The sequence below is a fragment of the Lactuca serriola genome, chromosome 8, assembly GCF_051521515.1.
Source record: "Lactuca serriola cultivar US96UC23 chromosome 8, Lser_US96UC23_V15, whole genome shotgun sequence".
Classification (NCBI taxonomy): domain Eukaryota; kingdom Viridiplantae; phylum Streptophyta; class Magnoliopsida; order Asterales; family Asteraceae; genus Lactuca; species Lactuca serriola.
In genome coordinates, this window is record NC_136415.1 from 322,938,671 (window position 1) to 322,948,927 (window position 10,257).

A 10,257-nucleotide genomic window follows, 5' to 3' on the forward strand; every position below is an offset into this window, starting at 1 on the left:
GGAAAGCCTCTGTATGGGTTAAGAGCTAGTGGTACTCGAAAAGTGACATGGGTGCACTTGGCGAGTTGCATGATGATAGGCAGCAACTCGACGAGTTGGAAGAACAACTCGGAGAGTTGGTTGAAGATAGCCTTGGACTCGGCGAGTCTGGTCGTGAGGTCCTAACCTTTCTTGGTTAAGCCGTGAATCGGTGAGTCAAGGGATGACTCAGTTAGTTGAGTGCGGTTAGACTCAGAGTTGTGGGACTCGGTGAGTCTTGGGGCGACTCGGTGAGTTGAGTCGTGTTATGGGAGTTTCAGAGCATGGGGAATCGACGAGTAAGCGGTTTGACTCGGCGAGTAGAGTCAGTCAGGAGGGTTGACTTTGAATGATGACTTTGACTTTGACCAAGAGTTGACCAGTTGACTTCTAGGGGTATTTTGGTAATTATTGGTATGTATTGAGTTTAGTCTTTTGGCATTAGAGTGGTGTTGTTCGTGTCGGAGGTTGGAGCAGCGCGATCTTATCCTTTTCAGTCGGCAGTTGCGAGGTGAGTTATCCTCACTATACCAACAGGGTCTAAGGCACCAAGGCCAGCCCTTTATAGGATGGAAATCTGGGTAGTTGTTGTTACATTATAGCTTTGTTATGTTTGCATCCTGGTATTTAGGATGGTATATGTTAGAGACCTGGTTAGGGTCAGTATCCTGATTTATAGGATGATGTTATGCTAGTGACCGGTTAGGTTAGAATCCTGGTAGGGATATGATATGTATGTGATTTTTCATGATCGGTGTGATTAGTTGTGAATTGATATATGATTATATGTTATGTGCACATGGTTGTGGGATTGGGGTTGGGTTGAGGCGGGTCCTACTTTGTGTTGTAGGCCAAAATACCCAGGGCAGACCGTTATCCCAGAGGCCCAGCGAGCGGTCCGGATAGGCTGTAGGCCCCAAGAGGGCGGACCAGACGTGCCGAGGCTCGAAGAGTGGACCAGGCCGATTGAAGGTCTAGTGCGGGTGGACCAGTCATAATGTAGACTCAGAGAGTGGACCAGGTGGATTGAAGGCCCGGTGCGGGCGGACCAATCACACTGTAGACTCAATGTATATGGCTAGACTCGGAGGGTGGACCAGGTGGACTATATGCCAGTGCGGCGGACCAGTCACACAGTAGACCCGAAGTGCATGGCTGTTCTATATTGGTTATTTGATATGGTTATCTTTGTATGGCGTTGGTATTTTGGGGGTATCTCACTAAGCTTTCGGGCTTACAGTTGTGGTTTAAATGTTTCAGGTACTTTAGGAGACCGTGTCAAGGCAAAGGCGTGATCGTACCACTCCTCATGTTTATGCTTTATGATATGGTTCTGGGGAATACTCTGATAATAAAAGTGTTGAAAACCTTTTTGTTATAACTTATTGAATGTGGATTGTTTTTGAAAAGTTTTAAATTGGTTGAAATTTTTAGAGCGTTACAAGTTGGTATCAGAGCCTTGGCTTGAGTGAATTGGAGGAACATTCGTGGGAATCTAGTCTGAAATCAAGGATAGTTTTCAAAAGAGAATTAAAAAAAGGGTTTTCAAAAATATGTAAAGGAGGACGCGGAGGTACGATCAACCGGAGCCAGTAAGTAACCCCAAAATACCATACAAGTTATTTGTTTTTGAGATATGATAGAACATCATGCTAGTACTAGGCTAGGGATTTCCATTAATTTCATGATAGAGTTGCCTGATTTATGATGCCTGCTAGCCTAGGGTTTCTTTCTATATGATCATCACTAGGGTGCTGTGGTGATACTTGATATAAATATGGGTAGGTGTGGAAGGTAGTATGGGCCCGTACTACTGAAAGCACAGGACCCATACGCGTATCAAGGAAGTCACAATCCCTAGGGCTGGGTTGAGAGCCGGTTCTCGGGATAATGAGAAGCGTCTGATGTTTTGCGGTAATTTTAGTATGGTGGTTACGGGGCATGCTGGGAGCGGATCCGGGTTAGGATCGGGAGCAGGAGGAGGCGGTCAGGGTGGGTCAACACCACCCGAGAGTATCGGCCAGATGAGCACAGACGAGTTGGATGCTAGGATTCGTGAGATACTGCATGATGAGGTTGTCGCTAGGTCCCGGGCCGAGTTTCCGGAACTGTTTAGGTCGATCAAGACCGCCATGGTCGAGTATTTTTATGAGCGCTATGCAGCTCTTACAGAGACGACTGTTGTGGCAGCTACAACGGCTGTAGCAGCGGCAGGGGGAGGAGCCGGTAGAGGTTTTCAGTATCGGGACTTCGATAATACGAAGCCCCCTACTTTTGATTGAGTCCAGGATCCGATAGTAGCTATGAGATGGTTGTCAGATGTGGAGGGCTGTTACTTCACATGGTTGTGTCCTGCGGATCAGAGAGTGAGGTCCGCTCTGAACCAGTTGAGGCTTGGGGTGAAGGATTGGTGGAGATTGACCATGGGGTCATATTCAAATGCGCAGAGGGCTGCAGTTTCATGGGATCTGTTCCGGGAGATGTTCAGTACCCGTTATGTTCCACGGGTTGAGAGGGAGAGGTTGGCTCAGGAGTTCCTGGAGCTGAAGCAGGAGTCAGAGTCGGTGATGGAGATCACCAGGATGTTCACGGAGAGGGCGATGTTTTGCCCAGAGTTTGCTTCGGAGCAGGCTCAGATGTCCCGATATCTGAGTATCCTCATCAAGGATATCAGGCAGTTTGTGTCTACGCAGAGGTGTGAGACCTTGCTGGAGTTGCAGGAGGCCGCTCGGCGGCGTGAGTTGGAGATTGAGTTACAGTTGAGAGCAGAGGTAGGCCCCGGCACAGTCGCAGTCGGCGCCGAAACGGTCAAAGACTATTGATTCAAGGTTGGGAGATCAGAGCAGCCGCACTTGTGGGAAGTGCGGGAAGGGTCACACTGGAATTTGTAGGTCCGGTGGTGCATCCCGCAAGTGCGGAAAGGAGGGGCATTATGCGAGGGATTGTCGGCAGACAACCCCGGTTCAGGATTTGAGGATTTGCTATCATTACCATCAGGTTGGACACTTGAGGGTCAACTGTCCACAACTTACTGCAGGACCGGTGCAGGCTCCAGCACCGGCCACTTTGAGGATTACGGGTGGAGGTCAGGGTGGAGCGAAGCCCCCGAGGGCTCAGGGTCGTGCTTTTCAGCTTACAGCAGAGGAGGTCAGGGCACTGTCGGATGCAATTGCGGGTATGTTTCCTTCTTGATATTTTGTTATCTTGTGATTATTATGGAGTATTGTATATCTTCTAGTCTCGTTGTGTATTTTTGGTATTGTATTCGTTTGTTCCTTAAGGGTTATGGTATGGTTAAGGGTTTTCGTATTGGGAGTTTCGTTGGTTATCATCCATGGGGATTATTAGTGGGAAATCAGGCTTTTGGTTTGAATGTCGGGTAGTATCTACAGTCTGAGGAGTGGTTAGCTGAAGGTCGGGCTTCTTTCGAGTCCGAGATGATTAGTGTTGATATGAGATTTTGTGAAGGTTGCTCGTTCTAGTGGGAATCAGTTCGCGTGTAAGGGAATGTGTTGTGAAGGGTTGTTAAAGGAGGTCGATTATGGCAACCGATGGTGGATAGTCAGTGCTCTAAGTGGGGAGAATTGGAAAATTCTCTAGAAGATCGACAATCATGAGAGGTTGATTAGCTGTTTGGGATTCAGCAGCGGTTCTGTCAGCCAAGAGCGTAGACTGGTATGAGTAAGTGACAGGCAAACGGGGCGGGATGCAGACCAAGGGCTTGGGAAAAAGGGAGATTGATTGTGGAAGGCCTAGGATCAGGCCGGGGTTGAGTATGAAGGATGGAGTTAGAGTTCGGAGCCTCTAGAGGGCTAGAACAGTATGCATGTAAGAGTTTTCCAAGAAGGATGATTCGGGATGAGGAATGTTAGTTGAGCGGTCCGGATAGATTGAAGGCCGGTGAGCGTACCAGTCAGGCCGAAGGCTTAGAGATCGGTCCAGACAGGTTGAAGGCCCTGGAGGGCGGTCCACATGTGCTGAAGGATCTGAGAGTGGTCCAGATAGGCTGAAGGCCTGGTAAGGCGGTCCAGTCATGCTGAAGACTCTGCGTGTGTTGATAGATCTGTATGAGGAGATGGAATGAGCATATTGCGATGTGATAGCATCAGAAGGTCTGGCCCCGGGTATTGATCATGATTAGTGAAAGGTAGTGCATGGACTCGAGAGTCCTTGCAAGCAGATTCAGAGCATGTGTGGTGCTTGGGATAGCGGTTATGCTATAAGGGAATGGTGTAGTGTTGGGTGAGCACCGTGGCACTTGTAGTGACAAGGCAGCCAAGTAGATTTCCTTGGATAAGGAAAGGGAAAGGTATGTAGCACCAAGAGGGAGTGTAAGTTCACGGAAGTGAAAGCAGTAGCGTGGAAGTATGATTGATGTGTTCCAATTATGGTTATTGAGCAGAGTGTTTGCGCCGATGGTATGGAGCACATCCGGGTTGGATGTCTGCTGAGGTCACAGAAGGAATTTCGAGGGTGTAGAGCCAAAGAGGCTCGGAAGGGATGCAAGGATGGAGCTTTGGATTCCCAGTTTGGTGTGAACAAGAAATTATGCATGTAGTGGTAATTCATCCTGGGGGATGTTTGGAGGTGTCATCAGTGTGTTGGGTTTTCCTAACCCGAGGATGCTAGAGCCAGTTCAGCATGTGTATGTGATTACGGAGGAGAACTCATGGGAGTTGCTCTGAAGCTGAAGGATGTGTCATCCTGTTAGCATAGAAGGGATAGAGTTGGACTCAGAAAGGGAGCAGGTTAAGTTTCAACAATGAATTTGGTGAAATATATGTATGTCGAGGAAAGTGATGGCAGTGTGGTACTGGGTCGAGATCCTGGTGGTTCAAGGCTATATGTAGCTCGTAAGAGTCAAGTGGTTGTTGTGATCTGGAACGAGTGAAGTATCATGCAGTGGTACTTGGTTGATAAGTGTGGTTATCAGAGGATGAGGCGGTGGTCAGGACACCGCAGGGGAAGAGTTAGGTTTTGGGTTTCGGTGGTAGTGTTTTGAGGAACCTGGTTTTGTTAATGCCAGGTGGTGCATTGCGAGAGTAGTTTCTGGAGCTGTGTTGCCACAGGCTTCGAGGAAGAAGCCTAATTTAAGTGGGGGAGAATTGTAACATCCCGAGTTCAGGGGTGCAAAGTTCAGGGTTCAAAGTGAAAATGTGATTGGTCAACTCGGCGATTCCATGGGTAGACTCGGCGAGTAGGATCATGATTCTAGTCGCGTGTTAAGTGGCCAACTCGGCGAGTCGGTGGCTGGACTCGGCGAGTTGGTGCTGTGTGGAGAAAACCCTAATCCCAGGGGTTGAGCCCTATATAAAGAACATAGTACCCTCTCCCCAGCCTCTTTACTCTCCCTTGAAGTCCAAAAACCCTAATATTCGTTTGTGAGAGAATTAGAGAGCATTTGGATCTTGAAGGAGTGTTTGTTGAAGAGATTTTTGAAGATTAAGAGGCTTGGAGCAAGGGGCTTTTCAAGGGTTTGGCTTATTCTTCTGTTGGAGTCTTCTTTTGAAGTAATGATTCGTTGCTTGAGTTGTTATCCATCTAGATCTATCATTTGTGGGATTTTTGGGAGTATATTTAGTGTTATCTTGAGTTTGGAGGTTGGATCTGAGGTTGCTACCTCAGATCTAGAGTAGTGATGATCCAAAAGAGCATAAATTCCATGTTCAAGAGTTGTTGATGAAGCCTTTTAGTCCCAAACCCTAGCCCTAGAGTGTATTATACTTAGATATCCTTGGATTCACATAAAGTTTTCCACTTTACGTGATGGATAGCTTGTATAAGAGTAGATCTATGGATTGGAGACCTTGCATGGCTTGGAAAGCCTTTGTATGGGTTAAGAGCTAGTGGTACTCGGCAAGTCACATGGGTGCACTCGGGGAGTTGCATAATGATAGGCAGCAACTCGACGATTTGGAAGAACAACTCGGAGAGTTGGTTGAAGATAGACTTGGACTCAGCAAGTCTGGTCGTGAGGTCCTAACCTTTCCTGGTTAAGCCGTGAATCGGTGAGTCAAGGGATGGCTCAGTGAGTTGAGTGCGGTTAGACTCAGAGTTGTGGGACTCGGCGAGTCTTGGGGCGACTCGGCGAGTTGAGTCGTGTTATGGGAGTTTCAGAGCATGGGGACTCGACGAGTCTGCGGGTTGACTCGGCGAGTAAAGTCAGTCAGGAGGGTTGACTTTGACTGACGACTTTAACTTTGACCAAGAGTTGACCAGTTGACTTCCAGGGCTATTTGGGTAATTATTGGTATGCATTGAGTTTAGTCTTTTGGCATTGGAGTGGTGTTGTTCGTGTCGGAGGTTGGAGCAGCGCGATCTTATCCTTTTCAGTCGGCAGTTGCGAGGTGAGTTATCCTCACTATACCAACAGGGTCTAAGGCACCAAGGCCAGCCCTTTATAGGATGGAAATCTGGGTAGTTGTTGTTATGTTATAGCTTTGTTATGTTTGCATCCTGGTATTTAGGATGGTATATGTTAGAGACCTGGTTAGGGTCAGTATCCTGATTTATAGGATGATGTTATGCTAGTGATCGGTTAGGTCGGAATCCTGGTAGGGATCTGCTATGTATGTGATCTGTCATGATCGCTGTGATTAGTTGTGAATTGATATATGATTATATGCTATGTGCACATGGGTGTGGGATTGGGGTTGGGTTGAAGCGGGTCCTGCTTTATGCTATAAGCCAACATACCCAGGGTGGACCGGTTATCCCGAAGGCCCAGCGAGCGGTCCGGATAGGCTGTAGGCCCCAAGAGGGCGGACCAGACATGCCGAGGCTCGAAGAGTGGACCAGGCCGATTGAAGGTCCAGTGCGGGTGGACCAGTCATAATGTAGACTCAGAAAGTGGACCAGGTGGATTGAAGGCCCGGTGCGAGCGGACCAATCACACTGTAGACTCAATGTATATGGCTAGACTCGGAGGGTGGACCAGGTGGACTATAGGCCGGTGCGGCGGACCAGTCACACAGTAGACCCGAAGTGCATGGCTGTTCTGTATCGGTTATTTGATATGGTTATCTTTGTATGGCATTGGTATTTTGGGGGTATCTCACTAAGCTTTCGGGCTTACAGTTATGGTTTAAATGTTTCAGGTACTTCAGGAGACCGTCGTAAGGCAAAGGCGTGATCGTACTGCTCCTCATGTTTATGTTTTATGATATGGTTCTGGGGAATACTCTGATAATAAAAGTGTTGAAAACCTTTTTGTAATAACTTATTGAATGTGGATTGTTTTTGAAAAGTTTTAAAACGGTTGAAGTATTTAGAGCGTTACACGTAGGCCGTATTTTTGCTCTTCTCATACTAATGGTCTTAATCGGTTAAGACATAAGCTCATATCTCAGATCTGGACCTTCTAATGCCTCTTAATCCATAAAGTCATCGACTTTAAGCCTTTGCATGGCTGAAAAGTCTCTATCCTCCAAAAATACACACTCTTTTGTCCCAAGGGTGTCATAACTCATGCATGGAGTGATTTCACCAACCAAGATTGGAATTTTATGACATAACACTACTCATACACTCAAAAGGGGTTGGTCCTAGACTCTGGAGTTCAATATTTCATCAAGACTCCACCTTTTTGGGACAATACCCTAAAATGATTACGACAACATACTCAAGAAAGGAAAAGGAAAGTTTGAAACTTTATTCCTCAAAGAGAAGCTTCCCACCCAGATTTGCTCAGATCTAGAAGCTTGGACTCCAACTCTCCTTCTTCAAGGCCCTCTATTCTCTTCAAAACCACACAAACACCCTCTCAAAGCTCAAAAACACACACACAAGCTCTAGAATGGAGATAAGGGCACTCTTAGGATTTTTTTTCTCTGGAAATGGTGGCTAGAAAGGAGGCCATCATGTTCCTTATATAGGGGACTCACCCCAAATTAGGGTTGCATTCTGGGCCTAGTACGTCCATCGTACCCACGGGTACGCCCAGCGTACTAGGTGGTCTCCACATTTCATGCCCGCCGACGAGTACGCTAAGCGTACCCTAAGGTACGCCCCGCATACTGTTGGGGTCGAAGTGTTGTAATAGTCGAAGATTATATTTAGAGTCTTCGAACGTTTTTGTAATGTACTTTACTAGGGCATAATATTCGAAGCATAATGTTAGTCCTTAGTATATTTTTTGTACGCTTTCATCTCCTAGAAATAGGAGTGGTTACTAGTGTCTTAGTAACGAAGTCTTTACAGAATATTCTTTGTACTCTATAAAACTGCAAAAGCGTAATAGAGCCAAACAGATCATATTTACATCGGTGTTCAAATCTTTCAGTTCTACTTTGAATTTACACTCTAATTCATGTAATACTTTATTCCTTGATTCTTCAATTAGTATCAGAGTAGGAATCATATCTCTGATCTGATTTTCACTTTGTTTAAAAGTTTTTTGAATCAACTTTTTGATTCAAAAGTTTCCGCACTTTTTGAAAGTTAAAAATTGTTTAGATCTAAGTCTGTGATTCGATTATGCACTTAATTCATTGAATCGAGTGTTCTAAGAGTGATTGTGATTTGAATCATACAGTTTATTATCAAATTCTCAAAGTTTCTTCAAAAATCTCAAGGATTTATTTCGTACAACAATGGCATCATTCAATCTGAATTCCATGACTTCATTTTCTCATCTTCTAGGTTCATCCACCAAAATTCCTATGCTCGTCCCTGAGTATTACGATCAGTGGGCTGATCGTATGCAGGATTATCTCAATGGATTGGATGAAGAACTGTGGAATTGCATTTCTGGCAATCTAAATCCACCATCGAATGTTCAACCAATTGATTCTTCCTCTGGAAACTCTGAAGTTGAAAATCAATCTGATCGTCTGAAAAAGTTGGAGAAAAGGTGTGTAAGTGAGCTAAGAGGAGCTTTGCCTCCAGTTGTTTACAACTACGTGAGGAGTTGTACAACTGCAAAGGAAATCTGGAACAATCTCAAGGAAAAATTTCAGGGAAGTGAGAAGACGAAGGTAAATTCTGTCAAGCAATGCTTAGTGGAGCTGAAGGACTTCAGACATAAAGATGGTGAAACAATTGAAGTCTATTATGATCGACTTAATGAATTGATATATCGATGCAATCGATATGGTATCACCAGATCAGCCATGGAATTCAATCTGATATTTGTTATGGGACTTCGAAAGGAATGGCATAGTGTAAGCATGATGGTGAAGAATCAACAGAGCTTTGATACGTCAACATTGAATGACTTGTATAACCAACTTAAGACTCATGAAAGCGAGGTGAACGAAATAGCTGAAGAATCGAAGGCTATGTTGGGAGGTCCACTAGCTTTCGTTTCGAAGATCTCTAAGAAAGAAGCTGATAAAGACGCTTAGGGTGAATATGAAGGGTTCATCATGAACTCAGATGATGAGGCAATTACCTTTTACTCAAACAATCGAGTGAAAAAGTTCTTTAAAAAGCCTTTCAATCTGAAGGCAAAGTCGTCTGAGACAAAAGGCAAGTTTCTGAGTAAAAGTGCTGGGGAAGAGAAGAAGAAGGAAGAGAAGATAGATTCGAAGTCTGTTGAGGGAAAGACTGAGAAGAAGCTAAAGGGAGATGTTGGGATTGATTGTCATTATTGCAATGGTGCCAATCACCTTGCAAATGACTGTATGCTTCAAAAGAAGGAAGAGAGAAAGAAGAAGGTCAACAATGAGGCGTACTATGCTGAAAAGTTGGAGGAGGTTCATACGAAAGCCAAGAATTTGTCTCTGGTTTCAAAGGGTATGGATGAGGAGGAAGATGGTACTTATCAAATCTAGTCATCTGGATCAGATGATGAGGAAATGCGAAATCCAACCCATGGAGCAATGTTTTCAAAGATGGAGGAGGAATCAGAGGAGGAGACATACGAAGTGCATGGAAGATGCTTCGTATCAAAAGCTGCTGACAAATCACCAATGACCACAAAGGTACGAAACATTCTTGAATTTATTTAATATTCCAGTACATGCTTATAATTCTGAATTAGTATCTTTTGATGAAACTGTTACTTATTTTGATTTGATTGTGGTATCTGCTAGTAATGAGGCTAAGAAGCTGTCAATGCAATTGCTAGAGACTCAGAAGAAATTATATTTGAAAATCGCTAGGATAGATTGTCTAGAAATTCAAATTACGAATATCATGGTTGATAGGTACAATTTATCTAGTGATAATAAACTGTTATTAGCACAACGAAACATTTACTATAATGCTACTAAAAGATTGTATGGAAAACTAACTGAA